Source organism: Protopterus annectens, chromosome 2.part1 (genome assembly GCF_019279795.1).
Source record: "Protopterus annectens isolate FY-2018-M chromosome 2.part1, PAN1.0, whole genome shotgun sequence".
NCBI lineage: Eukaryota > Metazoa > Chordata > Ceratodontiformes > Protopteridae > Protopterus > Protopterus annectens.
This window is the reverse complement of record NC_056729.1, coordinates 1,551,597,961-1,551,614,634: the sequence shown is the minus strand read 5'-3', so window position 1 is coordinate 1,551,614,634 and position 16,674 is coordinate 1,551,597,961. Positions and strand designations below refer to the sequence as shown.

The following is a 16,674-nucleotide window of genomic DNA, read 5'->3' as shown; positions in this document are numbered from 1 at the left end:
TCCGGACACCGTGGAGCCACTACCCAAAGCGACGGATAGTATTCTTAGCCCCCTCAGACCGGTCTCATTGGAGTAAGGGCCCCTGTAGATGCCATGTTGGCGGCAGCCACAAAGAGGGAATTGGCTCAGGAGAGTCCCTCAGTCCATCCACCGAGCAAAGCGTCCTGTTTGATGGATCGCTTAGGGAGTCTTTAGTTCAGCGACCTTCTCAGTAAGGTCTCTGAACTATATGGCACATGTCATCAGGATGCAGCGGATCTTATCAAAGAATACGCTGCATCCCCTGAGTCCATGTCGGAGGAGGATAAACAATTGTACTCCACCCGAATGGCCACTCTGAGATCTATTTCAAACACCTCTATGCGGCTATTGTCCCACGCCTCAGAGGGAGCCTTAGCGGAGCAGGCCTAGTCATGAGACGTCAGGCCTGGCTCCATTGCTGACTTTATGGAGCCCTTTAAAGCGCCCTTCGTGAATGCCCCTTTGATGGTTCTGCCCTTTTGGCAAAACAGTGCTTGTCCAGAGCGAGAAGGACGGGAAGACGTTGTCTGCCGGAGTCCGCTTCTCTGCTCCCCAGCGGTCCTTTTCAAGGAACCAAAAGGTCAGAAGAAGATGTGGTTCCGAAAATCACAACATTCCCAACCAGCTCGGACAACCAGTCCTACCGTGGCAGAGGTGGACAGGGAGGACGCCCTAGGGGCAGAGGGGCTCCGAGAAATTGGTCCAGAGAACCTTTCTCTGAACGGCAGCAACCCTGAGGGGTTGCCCGGCTGCTCCACTCTGGAGGCAGTCCAAGCATCTAGCGGCATGGGAGTCCATCACAACAGACCGCTGGGTGCATCATATCCAGAGGGTACAAGATACCAATTCTTCATGTCCCCAATCCAAGAACCTCCCGATGTACCACCCGATCACAGGGAGAATACAGCAGCTGCTAAGAAAAAGAGCCATCCAGCCCATCCCCAAGACCAGCTCGGATTAGGGTTTTACTCCAGGTTCTTTTGGTGCCAAAATCTGAGACCCATCCTAGACCTTTCCCGCTTGAACCTGTCAGTAACCAAGGAAAAATTCGAATGGTCACTCTTCAATCTATACTCCCTTCTGAGGGAGAACGATTGGATGTGCTCTATAGACCTCAAGGATGCGTATTACCACATCTTAATGGACAAACGATCCAGGAGGTTCCTGGGAGCCAGTCACTACCAGTTCAGGGTCCTTCCCTTTGGCCTCACCACAGCCCCGGTGTTCACCAAAGTGTTAGCAGTGATTGCGGCCCACCTGAGACTCCAGGGAATTCAGGTCTTCCCGTACCTGGACGACTGGCTCCTGACCGCACCAACAAGGCATCTACTTTGCTCAGCCAGAGACTTCTTTCTCCATCTAGCCCCACAACTAGGCATTACTATCAATGTCGGCAAATCCCTACTGGCTCCAACACAGATCATAGAATTTATAGGTGCCAGAATAAACACCAGAGATTTGAGAGCCTTCCTAACTGCGGAGAGAATCAGAAATCTTCAACTCCATGTGCGGGCTATCCTTCTTTCAGAGGCTTCACCAGCAGAATTGATCCTGAGGGCACTAGGCTCCATGGCAGCAGCGATTACACTCCTTCCATGCGCCCGTTTGAACATGCGAGTCCTGCAATGGACTCTGTTAGTGCAATGGTCCTTCCTATCCCTCCCTCTCCACCATCCCATTGCTATCAGCAAGGCTTGCAGAAGGGCGTTACTATGGTGGCTCCAAGCATCAAACTTCCATACGGGCCGACCCTTCTGCACCTCTCCCCCCATCGCCACGGTGACCACGGACGCTTCCATTACTCAGGCAGGACAATCCAAGGCATGTGGAATGATACAGAGACCTCCCTGCATATCAACGTTCTGGAGATGAGAGTGGTGCTGTTAGCGTTGCAAGCACTTCAGAGCTTCCTCCCCGCAGGAACGATTGCAATTCACTCAGACAACATGTCAGTGGTCTGGTATATCAACAAACAGGGGGGAACCAGATCTTATCCTCTTTGCAGCGAAGCCATGAGAGTGTGGGAATGGGCGATCTCCACCAACCGCTTTCTGATTGCAGGACCAACATCCTAGCGGACAAGCTCAGCCGCACCCTTCTTACCCCCTACAAGTGGTCTCTCAATCCTCTAGTAGTGAAGCAGATATTCGCAACATGGGGGCAACCCTGCTGCGATCTTTTTGCATCTCCATCAAACACCAAATGCGACAATTTCTTCGGCTCTAATCCCAATCTCCAAGTCTGGTGCATGCTTGACCACCTGGTCTACTCTATGCCTATCTTCCTCTTCCAATGATGATACAACTCTTACAGAAAGCCTCGCGGTTGGGTAGCAAAATGATTCTCATTGCCCCATTCTGGCCTCGACAAATTTGGTTCCCTTACCTGTGGTCTCACCTTGTGAATCACCCTTGGATTCTAGATCCCATCCCGGATCTCATCTCCCATCCATTGGACTTGCCAACTCAAAACCTGAACAATCTGAAACTGTCAGCTTGGTTGCTCCAGTTCCACTCCTAGTTAGGACTCCCGGTATCTCTTCACCAGTCAAAGCCATCCTCGTGGCAGCACATAAGCCCTCCACCAGGAAGGTATATCACAGCAAATGGAAACGTTTTCCATCTGCGAGAGCTAGATCCCTTTACGGCTCCTCTTCCATCCATTTTAGACTTCCTAACTGAACTCTTTCAAGAAGGTGCTAGTTGTTCAACTGTCAAAGTGTAATTGGCAGCCATTTCTCATTATCATGTGGGACGTGATACAGGACCCTTGATGTCAGCCAAATTGTGTAAAACCTTTCTCAAGGGTACCTTTTTACTTAGACCTCCTGTAAACATGGGATCTTACTTTAGTTCTTCAAGCTCCACTGCTCCACCCTTTGAACCCGCTGCTACAGTGGACCTCAAATTCTTGTCATGGAAAACGGCATTCCTTGTAGCCATTACTTGAACTTCAGGCTCTTTCTGTAAAACCTCCGTACCTGATTTTTCACCCTGATAGAGTGTACCTCAGGATCAATCCCTCCTTTCTTCCCAAGATAGCATCAGAAACCAACATAAACCAATCCATAAATTTACCGGTTTTCTTCCCTAAATATCAAAATAAGGGTGAATACAAGCTGCACTCATTGGATGTTCATAGGCAGGTTCGTTTTTATACCCATAGGACGGCTGGCCATAGACAATCCGACCAGCTGTTCGTTTCCTTTGCCAAATTTAACTTGGGGAAAGCTATCTCTAAAGTATCTTTATCTCGCTGGATTTCCCAATGTATCCTGCTAGCTTATCAAGCCTCGGGTAGATCCGCACCAGAAGGAGTTCGTGTTCATTCCACTCGCTCCATTTCTACTTCTGCGGCTTTCAAGTCTAGAGTTCCCTTGGATGATATTTGTTCTGCAGCCACTTGGGCTTCATCTCATACCTTTATCAACCACTACAAGCTAGACCTGCTTTGTAGAGGAGAGCATCCTTTGGCTCGTAATATCCTTCCATGATGTCCACCCAGGGTGCAGGTAGCTGGGGACTCTGTCCCACAGGTTGCAGACAAATGAACATTCCTACTTCAGATTTAGAAGTTATGTACTCACCATAACGTTCCATCTGAGTAGGTAGTTCATTTGTCTGCAATTCCCCTGACCTTCTTTGGATCTATTAGTTTTTTTTAGGTATCCTTTGTCGGATATATATGGAGAGGCAAACTCGATCTGAGGTCATGGAGGGTTAGCAGGGGATTATGGGTGAAGGGAGGGGCTAGGAGCTCAGATCCATTAGCTTGAAACAAGTTGCCGGCTCGGATCCGATATCGGATCCAGGTTGCAGACAAATGAACTACCTACTCAGATGGAACGTTATGGTGAGTACATAACTTCTAATTATGGTAAGGTGTCGTACGTTTGGCTGTAACCTCTTGTAAATATCTAGTGACAGCTTAATTTTGTCTAGCAGCCAGCGATATTCCCAGAGCTAGCCTAAGCTTAGATTTGGAATGTCTAATGCATGTTTCACCACTTTTCACCATCTTCCCTAAAGTAACCCTATGTTGAGGAGCTGTATTGTTTTAATACCAGGTTTTACATTTTCTCAGAAGTAATTTTTTATATTTTCCTGCTTCTCTGCTTTTATCATGTCTTCTCTGTCAGAATCTTATTCTTTAACTGGACTACTGTATTAACATCTTTGATTAACAAAATTAAGATAATGTCCTGAAGTTGTCAATTCAAATTTGGCTAGGCGTTTAAATGTTCATGCCTTGTCATTAGAATATGTAGAACAACCCAATGTCTCCCGATGAAACTATTTTGTCTTTCAGTCTATAGTTTTGTCTGACCAGTTTTTGCTGAAGTATTTGCATGGGTTGTGGGTTGTATAACTCATCTACCCCCAAGTTTGAGTACTCTGCATATTGGTTTGTGGATTTTGTTTTCCTTTCAGCAGTTCGTAGTTCGTGTGTGTGTGTGTGTGGTGTGTGTGTGTCTGTGTGCGTGTGTTTTGAGAGGGTATTCTGAAAGCAGTGTAGTACTGCACTGCTCCATAATTTCATCTTCATTTGTTCTGTTCTGAATAAATAATTAATGGAATGTGCTTTGACAGGCAACAAATTTGGATTTGTTGCAAGGGAAGTCCAGAATATTGAAAAACAACAGATTTCCTTGAATGGTTCTTGTATAGACATGCTTTACCTCTTTTTTTTCTGGGCAGTGAAGAGAACAGTATTGTGCTTTACTTGGATCCCTTTTGCTACTCCTGTTAGTTTTGTTTTCACATTAAAAATACATTGTGGAGCAGAGTCCACAAAGATGGAAGCCATTTCCAAACATGCGGGTACAGAACTTTCTACACGCAAGCACTGTCTAACAACTTAAAGGCCAGTCATATCAAACTGTATGGTTATATCCTTCTGGAAACTTTACAGTATGTAGCCTGTTGTAGTAACAGTACAGTCTCTGCTGGCATAGTCATACAGTGTTTTACCAGATAGACTCTTGGCTTTCTTTCTATGCCTGTCTCTTGGTCACAATTAATTTGCAGGTTACTTTCAGAGCTGTGTTCCTACCTTCACACTTTTTTCTAGCTGCCAGTCTTCTGTCATTAAAAAGTAGAGACCAGGTGTGTGTGTGTGTATGTGAAAACACTTTTGCTATGACAAGCTTTATTGTAACATTTATGTAACTTGTGGACTGCTAACACTAAAAAAGTAGTTCACACTGGAAGAAGTTGCTAACAAAAATCTTCTTATTTGGTATCCACCTAACACATTCCCTGAGCTTTAGCTCTTAGAGAAAACAATACTTAATGGACAGTGCCATAAAAGCTATATAGATAAAATAAAGAAAAAAATGTCAAAAGTTAGTATGTTAATAACAAACATAACTTCTTAGCTGTGGATGGCTTTTAGGTTGTTGAAAAGTAAATCAGTCATGTTTCATGCAGGTGTTTATCCATGCATTGTGCCAGAAGCCTGTAGAGTGAAGTGGACAGAGATTAATGTTTTTCTCACATCCTTGGTTATCAACAGAGTGCAGAATTGTTTGTAGTTCTCTTTTCCTCAGAAGATACATAGGCTTTCATTTTGTCCAACCTGCATAGGTCACATCCTATTCATTGGAAGAAATGAGTATACAGTTTTGTTCAGTGGGCAAGCAATCCAGTTCCCAAAAGTTGTATATACAACATACCAGGTACAAGGTAGAGGGCACCTTGGCCACTGACTTGATAGATATGGGATTTGTAAACAGTCGTGCATCTGTCATCATAGAATAGCTGGCCAAAGTGTGAAATGGTTGATCATCATCAGCAACTCCCTTCATTTTCTACATAGGGTTGGTGGTGTCAACTGCCGCCATCTGTCAGTTTAGAGCTACTCATACCTTCTTTGACATTCATGCCAGCCTGTCACAGGTCTTCTGTCACACAAACCATCCATCTCTTTTCTGTGCACTGAAGTTTCCTCATGCCTTCTTCCTGTCTGTCCCAAATCAGCTTCACCAGGTTATCTGCTGCTTTTCGGCACATGTGCCCAAACCACTGGTTATCTTTAACTTCCTCTGCAATTGGAGCTATTCTTACTTCTGCTCTGATGCCCTCATTTCTTCATCTGTCCCACAGTGTGCATCCTACCACCCATCTCAGGTACTTGATCTCCAGTAACTTCAGCTTCTCTGCCTTTACTGCCAGGGTTTCTGTGCCATACAGTAGTACTGGTTGCAGTACTGTTGTGTTCATATAATTTGCCTTTCTTCTGTCATACATTACACCTGACATTCTGTGCCATTTGTCTGCAGTCCCTCTAAGTCTAGCTTTGACCTCCTCATTCAGACTCAACTAGCCCTCCCAGATAACTAAAGCTGTTCCACTATTTTGTCTTTTGTCTCGATTTGCCCCATTTGCTGTCATTACAGCTGTCTAATCTATGCACAAATGTTTGACGTCATGAGTAAAAGATTAATGCACAATCAATTTTATTGATACACCAAAGGCTATACTGTGGTTATTGGCAAAATAAGTGAATTTGGAGATGCAGGGTCAAGATAGTGACTGGTGCAGCAGCATGTTCAACCTCTTTACCAGAAATGTTGTTGGTGCTTGTGCAAAGGGACATGGGAAAAGATAGGGTGCACAGCATCATAACCAGTTTGGCCATCATATCATTAGGACTGCTGTTGCTTGTGCACTGGGGAATGGAAAGGCATATCTGTGAAACTTGTTTGCTGTAAGTCCAGATAGCACTCTTAGCATTGGTGCAGTGGATACAGATATGAAAAGGTGCACAGTAGTGCATCCTTTGTGACTGACTAGCACTATGCATATCATATGCCAGTTGGTTTGGTGGGATCGGGACAGTTACTGCTTATGCTCATGCTTAATGTACTAATTACACTCACACTCACACGTGTGTGTGTGTGTGTGTGTGTGTGTGTGTGTGTGTGTGTGTGTGTGTATGAGCATTCATGTTTGCATGTGCATATGTGTGCCTCATACTTTATTCCACAACTCTAGACAAATATACAAGGTCAGGGTAAGCAAATTGATATGCAGGAGTCACGCTTCATAGTGTTTCTGAACTGTGATTGGCTTAATGACACATTTTGCCATAGCTTTAGTGTATTACTGGTTTGGTCACTTTACTTTTGTGATATGAGCTGTACTGAATGAAACACAGCCTGTGCATGCTTGTTGGTGTAACTGCTGACCAGCTGTGCATTGTCAGCAATAGTAGCTGCAGATTAAGGATGGAGCCTGGTTTCTTGCTGTGCTTTGTTTGTACTATGTTGGTATGTATAAGGACATATATCAATATGTATGTATGTATGTATTTGTTTAGCTTCATTTATTTGTGTTGGCTTGAGTATGAAGTGCTGCCAGTTTAACACTATATGCTCATGTAACTCCACTGCTAAACCGTCCGATTGCCTCTGGCAGGTTACTAGAGTTGAACAACTACATTTTGTATTATAATACAGTCTCAAATGGCAAACACTGAAGCACATTTTGGCTGCTTCTGAAATGCTTGAATACATCTGTTCTGCAGCCCTGCTATGCTGTTGTCTATGAATATGTGAAGGAATTCTCCATGCTTTTTCATGCACATTAATCCTGTACCATGTCTGTCAGTGCTGCCAAAATTACTTAGATGTAGACTTTGAAAACCATGTTCTGAATAACAGTTAATTAATACAGGCTTCAGCAAGTTGCTTTTTATTGTTTGCTGTCTCTCCCTAAGCATATTTCCAGCTGCAGACTTCTCTGCCTTCCAGCATCTTGCATTGTTGCATTCTTTTGTTTCTGTAAGGCAAGATAAAAAAAAACGTTCTTTTATTCGCATCCTTGAATTGTATTGCTTTTGTTTTTAGTTTAAAATTCTTCTGTGATCTTTAGCATATGTACGTGTAGTGCTTGATTAGGAGGATGATTTGAAAGGTCTGATATTAATTCTTTTGATGGAATCAGTAATATGTATTGTATTTTAGTAGTTTAGCTTCATGAAGGGATCCTTATTACCAGAATATGTAAGTCCTCTGTGTATTCAGAGTCATGAGTGTAGTTCATTATTTTCATATTTACCATCTAAATTTTCTGGAATTTGGCAGGAATGGGTCACAGTTCAAGCTTATTGCACAATGATGACTCAATGCTTGAAACCTATTTCAGGGAAGAAACCAAATGCTATGCCTGTAGGTGATGCGCGGCCAGACCAAATACCAAACAAACACAGTTGCCAGCAAATGTAACAGATGAAATCAGCCCAATATATAAGTAAATAAAACGATTTAATAGAATAAATAACAGACCGGTTTCGGCAAAAATATGCCTTCTTCAGTGTTGGAAAAAACAGACAACCTATTTCAGTCGTACAGGAATTAAGGCATTGACAGATTTCTGAACTCAGAACTATACTGCCATTAAGTTTAAGATTTGTTGAAACATTGTATAAGCCCTCAAGCAGCCAAATATTAGACTTGCTATGTAGACCAAATATTAGACTTGCTATGTAATACTTTTTGTTCAGTTCACATGTGATGGTACAGTCAGGTAACACTGTGAGCACCACTTGTACGTAGCTTTGTAATGACCTAGAGACTTTTGCTACAAAAATATGATGATTTTCTGTCCTAGACTTGAAGTTAGGGAATCTATGCTCAAGTGAGCTGAAGGTCAGCCTATGTCTTTTGCTCAGAAATTATTACAGTAATGGCCCACAAATGTTTGATATAGATAACTACCTAGTGTTGCTCACCTTTGCACTGGTGCCCAAGGCATAGACTGAAGTGCTTAAGTAACTGTTTAAGATGCATCTGCAATTAAATATTTACATAATGAAGTCTAGTCCACATTGTGTCATTATATTTCTACTATACTTAATATAGTTTAATTTAACCTCATTCTGCTCTAACACATCAAGTAGGCACAACCATCAATTTATATCCCTAGCTGCATATTCGTTCATCCTTCCTGTCCTCATAAAATGCCAGGAGGAAAATTTGAGAGATGGAGACTACACCATTATCCATTTTAGTGTTAAAAATTTTTCGTAATGCTTCTGATAACCCTTCCCACTACTGAAGGTTAGCAGGACTGGTGTATCATATGGCATTCATTCAGTTTATGTGCATGATTTGGCACATTAGCTGAGCTTGTGCCCCCAAGTTCGTGTGTATGTTGGAACTTGCCCAGCTGGTACTCTTGCAGCTAGATTTAACTGATTATCTGATCCATGGTATAGGCATGATACCCTTGGCTGCTCATGCCTGTCCCTGTCTGGCTATCTTTGCCAGTTCCCAGGGTGCTGATTGAACCCAGTGCATCTAGGGTGTTTGGGTCATTCATTGCCACAGACCAAGCTTGATTCAGTATAGGTTGACTACTAAGTGCTGAGTATAAGAATACTGATTTGCATTCTGTCATAATTTTGATATTCATTGTATGAATCAGCAGTATTCCTTAACCATGGGATTTACTGAAGGTGGACATCTGACCTTCTGTGCTGACATCCAGAATTTTCTCAGGCATCTCCTGTGAAAGTACTCCTTCTGCAACAGCAAGCAGATACATGCCATATAAGGAAGGCTTGCTCATGTCACCCTTCAGTTCTTTTTGCTGCAGGAAAATAAGGGATTAGTCATCAGTTGGCTGTCTTCCAGATCCATTCCATGTGCTGTCCGTAGAACATTAAGTGCCTAGTTTAAGAATTATTTTTCTTTGGTGTTTTTGATGTAGTTCTAGACTGTAAAATGAACTTGTAGGAAATTACTTTTCCAGACTTTTCATGCCCTATGGCTTCCACAAAACAGACTCAAATTAACTTAGAATTTTGATCTTTGTAGGTTAGAATTTGGAGGTTACAGCATGTAACTTTAAACATGCATCTTTGAACATATAATTTAGAACTTCATGACTTAGAATTTTAAAATGCTAGAGTTTACAGCTTTGAAACTTAATATTTAGAACTTAAAATTTTGGAACTAGACTTAAAAACTTGTAATCTCAGACTTTACCACTTAATGTTTTGAACTTTATAATAAACCAATCGAGTTTCCAGGCATGTATTTTTAGCAGTTAGAATTGGGAACTTTGAGATTGACACATTGCAATGTAGAATATAGACTATGGCAATGTAGACTTTGGAGCTTAGAATGTGAAACGAACACAGAATGTGAAACTTTGGGGAAAAAGTTAGAAGTCTGAATTCAGAACTAATTTGAAACTTAGAATTTAAAGCTTCGAACAAAGAATTTGGAATATCCTTTTTCATCTTTAGAACTCAACAGTTTCATCTTTTGAGCTTAGACTCTGATACTTTAGAACTTAAAAAATTGCCATACAAAAATCACAGGACAGCAACGTATAATTCAGATTATGGAATTTTGTGCATGGTCTCTGAATTTTGGAAATGAAAATTTGGAAATTTGGGTTTTTTAATGTAGAACTGTTTGAAACTTAGAATTTAGAGTTTGGGAACATAGAATGTTTGAGTTTTATTACTTTGAAGTCTAAACTTTGGAGCTCTGAAAATTAGAATTTTGAAACTTTAACTTTGAGTTTAGAACTTCGGTACTTGGACGTTAGAATGTTGGAACTTTGGAGGAATACTTTTTGCAGCTTTGGAATTTTAATATTTCAACTTTTTTAGAATTTGAAACTTTGAATTTGGAGCTTTGGGACTTAGAATTTGCAATGTAGAATCTGGAACCTTAAAAGCGAATGTGTAACTACAGTTTGGAATTTAGAATTTGCAACTTTGTGACTTAAAAATTGAGAGCTTGTAACAGGGCTTTGGAATTTAGAATTTGGTAGTCTGGAATTTGCTGTTTGGAAGTTTTAAATTTAGAATTTAAATTGTTTGGGAATTACAATATGAACCTTTGAAACTTAGAATTTGGAAGCAAGAATTTGAAATTTTTAAAGTCATATTTATCACACAGAATTTTGATCTTCTGAACTTATATTTAGACATTGGAACTTTGAAACCAGATTTGAAATTTTTTAATTAAAATTTCCGGAAGTATAGAAAACAGAATTTGAAACCTTTGAACGCAGAATTTGAATCTTTGGTTGGAGTATATAATTTGAAACTTTGGAACTTAACATTTGAACTCTAAAACGTAATATGGAACCTTGGAACATGGCCAGCTGAACCTAGAACTGAAAAATATATGTGGTTATGTTCAGCATACCTTACACTTCCTTGGCTTGCTAATGTAGCTGTCAGTAATTGGTATTTTCCAATTTGTTGCACCTCAGAATAGCTTGACTTTGGGCGTCCGTGGTGCATGATTTTGCTTTAAAGGAAAGGTTTTCTCTTCCCTGATCCCTCTTTGTACGGATAGATAGACAACCATGTGGTGAAAGGATCATTTATGTGATCCCCCCCCCAGCTTACAACAGTACTGCAGTTTTTTTTCTCTTTGTCAGCATCAGCCTTTTTCATTATTTTGCTTTCTTTGATTATTATTAATGGCAATGGCCACCTCCTAGGAACATTTGAATGTCAGTCTTGGAAAACGTAGTTGAGTTAGCTGCACTTTTTAAATTAATAACTGTAGTTCATTGTCCAAGTGAAAGAAGTATGAAAAATCTGACTCCAGTGATTAACAGATGTTACTCTGGATGAGCTGACTTGTGTTATACTTACCGATTTTAACACTGTAGTGAGTTTGGGGTTAGTCATCCTTCCTCAGCTCATTGACTTGCCACAGCCAAGCGCTCTGTATAATGCAAAATGATGTAACAAACACCATAAGATGATAACATCCACTTTATTGATTACAAGTCATTAAAGACAAAAAATCCTACAACCACCTACAAATAAATCATACAAAGAACCCCAAACAGTTCTGGAACTCTATAAACACCCTTCTCAAGCCTGGTACCACAAAATAACCCTTGTCCTGACACTAGTAAATCTGACCAAGAAATTGCCAAACTATTTAATACCTTCTTCACCTCTTCCATTGCTGAGTTGACCAAAACCTTCCCCAATAACATCCCCCTACCCACCTCCTCCCAAGCTTCCACCCCATCTCCTCCCACTCCCCCTGTTTTTCAACTTAAACCTGTATCCACCAATCTTATAAAGAAATTTCTCTATAAACTTAAACCTTGCACCAATGCTCCTGACATCAGTCCCTCCTCCTTCTTAAAAATTGCTTCTGACAGTATTGCTCTCCCTGTCAGCATCCGGATCAGTAGATCACTACTCGTACCAAAACTATGGTGCTCTGCTTTTATTCTTCCACTCCACAAGGGTGGCAAAAACTGTAACTTCTCCAACTTCCGCCCCATAGCCATCCTCTTTCCCATCTCTAAACTTCTCGAAAAATGCATTCACATACAGCTCATGCCATTCCTAACCGAACATCAACTGCTCTCTCCTACCCAACACTGCTTCCGATCAGAACATACCAACACAGCCCTTCTCTCCTTTTTACACTCTATCAAAGCCATTCCAAACACCAAAATTGTCCAATATGCAGACGACTCTACTCTGATCTGCTATGCCTCCAACCAAACTGAACTCAAGTCTCTAACTCAATCTGCCTTCTCAACCACTGAAAAATGGATGCTATAAAACCACCTCTCACTTAACGCTAAGAAAACTAAAATCCTCCTATTCACTCCCTCCAAATCCACTCCCATTGACAAAAACTCATTTCAAATTACCAGCCTCAACAACTCTATCATTGATATTGTTCCCTCCGCTAAACTCTTGGGGGTCACCATTGATGAACACCTAAAATTCAATACTCACATCCAACTTAACATCAAGAAAACCCACATAAAACTCTGCCTACTCTACATGAATAATCACTTCCTCTCTCCCTCTACTAAATTGACCCTGGCCACTACATATCTTTTCCCATCTCTTCTATATGGTGCTCCTCTGCTTACTAATCTATCTTCCACCCTTACCTCCAAACTAGAAGTATGCTACAACAAAATTTCCAGGTTTGCCACAAAAGCAAAAGCCTCCTCTCACCACTGCTCCTCCCTACTAACTTTAAACTGGCTTGAACTCCCCAATCAACTAGACTTCCTCCAAATTGTCTCAGCCCACAAGTTACTATTTCAACCCACCAGCTGCCCTGCTTTATCTAATATCCTCCTACCTTATAGCCCCCCCAAGACCCCTTAGATCCACTCACCAAAACCTCATTACCATCCACAAACCTAAGCGTCCTGCTGGTCAACTTTTACTCTCCTTCACCCTAGCTAAAAAATGGAATGCCTTGCCCTCCACTTTGAGGGCCTGTGACAACCTAAACACCTTCAAAAGACTACTTCACTCCTACCTGTTTCTTCACAGAAAATGTAACTGCACTCTTCATCCCATACCTCCCAACCTCCCCTCTTCCTTCTCTCCTGGCTAACCTCCTTCCCTTCAAACCTCTCACTTATACCCAGACTATAAATTATAATCAATCTCCACCAGCCTCTCGCTCTATGCCTCTCATCCTTTCCTTCATAACTACTTTTTAACATCCTAGCTACTAAGTATTGGATGCTTTTCTTTCTACTACTCGACCTGGTATATAACTGTACGACTACATATTGAATGCAATGTAAATTAGTCTTTTTTTCCTTTTGTTATTTCAGTTTGTTATGTAACTTAGCAATGTGAAAATTCTATATGTTATGTAACTTGTTATGCGGAGCTTCGCAGCTTAGCAATGTGAAAATTATATATTCTATGTAACTTATGTGGAGCTTTTCTCCCTGGGCCTCCACTGAAAATGGGCTCTCGAGCCCAGTGGACCTCCCCGGTCACCAAACTGGAATGGAATAAATAAATAAATGTGGTATAGAACAGCAAAATCAAATACTGACTAAAAATCAGAATAGTAAGATGAAAATGGTTTCTTCCTTCTTTTTTTGTGCCATTCTCATGATTGATTTAAAGGGAAAACAACTAATATGTGATAACTCCACGCACACATTCATTTTTCTTCTTGTTCATTTACATCTGAAAACCACCATTGCCTGGCTTCAAACTCAGAAGTACAGCCCAGGCTACACTTATCTGAGATAGGATGATGGTAATCTATGACTGGTGAGGTACATCTAATTACTCATTTTAAAGAGGCATTACTAGTTCTATTTAATGGCTCTGTAGTTTGAATCAGTGATCTAACCTAATTACTTTGTTCTGCATACCCTATATTATATAACAAATCAAGAAACAAACAAAGGAAAGAGAATGTAAGCTTTCACTACCAAGCATAGAAAAACAAGTTCAGAATTAACACAAATAAAATAATTATTAAATATTAACATTTTCTGTACATGGCACTTTAATGTTGGATTAAAGGGAAAGAAGAGTTTGGCATTTGAGTGAAATTCTCCATTAAGACTTAGAACTTGTTGCATTGGGACCTAACATTTGTGTAACTAGCTGCTTAAAATTTGGTAACATGGAATGTAAAATTTGAATTTTAGAACTGGGTCTTGGAACTTTGAATCTGGAACTTTAGAACTTAGAATTTTTAGCACTAGAGCATAGAATTTGGAACTATGAAACATTTGAATCTGGAACTTTAGAACTTAGAATTTTTAGCACTAGAGCATAGAATTTGGAACTTTGAAACATGTAATATGGAAATGTGTAACTTAGAACATTGGAAGTTAACACTTAGAACACATGACTTGAATTAGAAACAATGGATCTTAGAATTTTGACCATTGGAAATGCATCGTTTGGATCCTCTTTGAATGTGATGCTCTTGCACTTATAATTTGGAATACTGGAATTTACAAGTTGAAGATTTGAGTACAAAGCATTGGAAGTTAGAATTTTGAGTTTAAAATATAGAGTGTTGGATCTTAGAATCTGGATTTCTAATTTAGAATATTAGCTTTGATTTCAGAACTTACATTTTGGATCGTAAAATCCTGGAATTAGAATTTTGGAATTTGGAATGCAGAATTTGGAACTGTGGAAGGAACTTTTAAATGCAGAACTTTGAGACTAGTTTTGAATGTTGGAAGTCTGAATTTAAAACTATGAAAATTAGAATTTGAACTTAAGTTTAAAATTAAAAGATCCAAAACCTTAAAACATGAAAAATGAAACCTTGGGAAGTAAAGGTTAGAAGTTTATCCCTTTCTGATTAGAATTTTAAATTTGAAAAAAAAATGGAATATACAATTTAGAACTGAAAAATTTGGAACTTTGCGTTTTAGAATGAGGTTTAGAATTTAGAACTTTGGAACTTAGATTTTGAAACTTTAAATATAGGATATGGAACTTCCAGAAAAATTATTTGGAACTTTGAAACTTAAAATGTATGACACAGGATATGGAAGTTTAGAACTTAGATTTCAGAACGTAAAAATGTTGATAGTAAAAAAATAAAACTGGATGTCTTGAAACTTAGAAAATGAAACTTTAAGATCCAAAGTTGTAATTCTAAATTTAAAAGTTTAAAAGTTTTAGAACATTGGAACCTAGAATTTGGAACACAGAATTTGAAAATTGGAGAACGGAGCTTTTGTATTTGCAGTTTGGACATTCAGATTTTAGAATTAGAATTTATAACTTTGTATCATGGACTTTAGTAGCTAGAATTTTGAAACCCAAAGCTTAGAATTTGGAACTATCTAATCTGGAACTTTCAATGGTAGAATCTGTAAATTAGAGTTTGGAACATAGAGTTTGAAGCTTTATAACTTAATATTTAAAATTTGGAACTGTATTTTTTGCAGATTTGGAATTCAGAATTCTGAAATTTGTAACTTGGAGTTCTGTAATTAAAATATGGATCCTTGGAACTCAAAATGTAAGTATATGGAACTGAGACCTTGAACCTTTCGACTTTGGCATTTGGGACTTAGAATTTTGGAATTTAGATTTTGCAACTTGGAATTTGGAACTTCTATTTCAACTCTTAGTCCATACTGCACACTCCTGCCATGCATTCCACTGGGATTGTTTGTGAAGGGTTCACATTTGTCTTTGTGTTGTCAATATAACATGATGAAGTAACAGTTATTCTACACATCAGGGTTTCCCATATTTCAAGTTTTTATCTTTCTGAAGCAAGGCCAAATGCAGTCTTCTTTTCACTGCTTACGGATTATCAGGGCTGAATTCAAAGTTTATTTTATACACATTCCAGAGACTTTGCTGTACAACATTCTCTAGCAATGATAAAACATGCCAGTACCAAAGTGTAGTAGTGCATTACCACTAGCTGAAAAAACACATTTTATAGAATTGATTCTTTTCTATTTAAAAGCCTATATTTAAGCAAAAAAAGACAGAGTGGTGTGCTACAAGTGCACCTCAATGTTTGCAGTAGCATTGGGAGCATGTGAGCTAGTAAAAAAAGAATTGTTGGCATAATTAAATGTACTACCAGGCAGGTAATCATATGCAAACTGTTAAGGAGGCAGTCCTTGGTTCATTTCTTTTCTGTGGAGATCGCTCTTTGCAAACATCAGAGTGAAGCAAATGTAATCTGTATAAACATCAGGTATTCCCTTTTTTAAGGTTGGGGGCTCATTTCCTTCCTTCACATTACATTCCTCTAAATGTTTAAAAAAAATTGTATTAGATAAAAACTTATGATTTAGCTAGAGGTCACATTTTGCATCTGTGATGTATCCTACATCAGTCTGGAGTCTGTCCAGATGTCCGGACTTTCCCTTTTTTTATTTGCAA

General features: G+C 39.7%; 1 protein-coding gene across 2 annotated transcripts in view; it reads left to right on the top strand.

Annotated features, from left to right (window-relative positions):
- The window catches only part of FKBP9 (FKBP prolyl isomerase 9), a 451,574-nt gene that overhangs the window by 394,918 nt on the left and 39,982 nt on the right, over window positions 1–16,674 (top strand). The window lies entirely within an intron of this gene.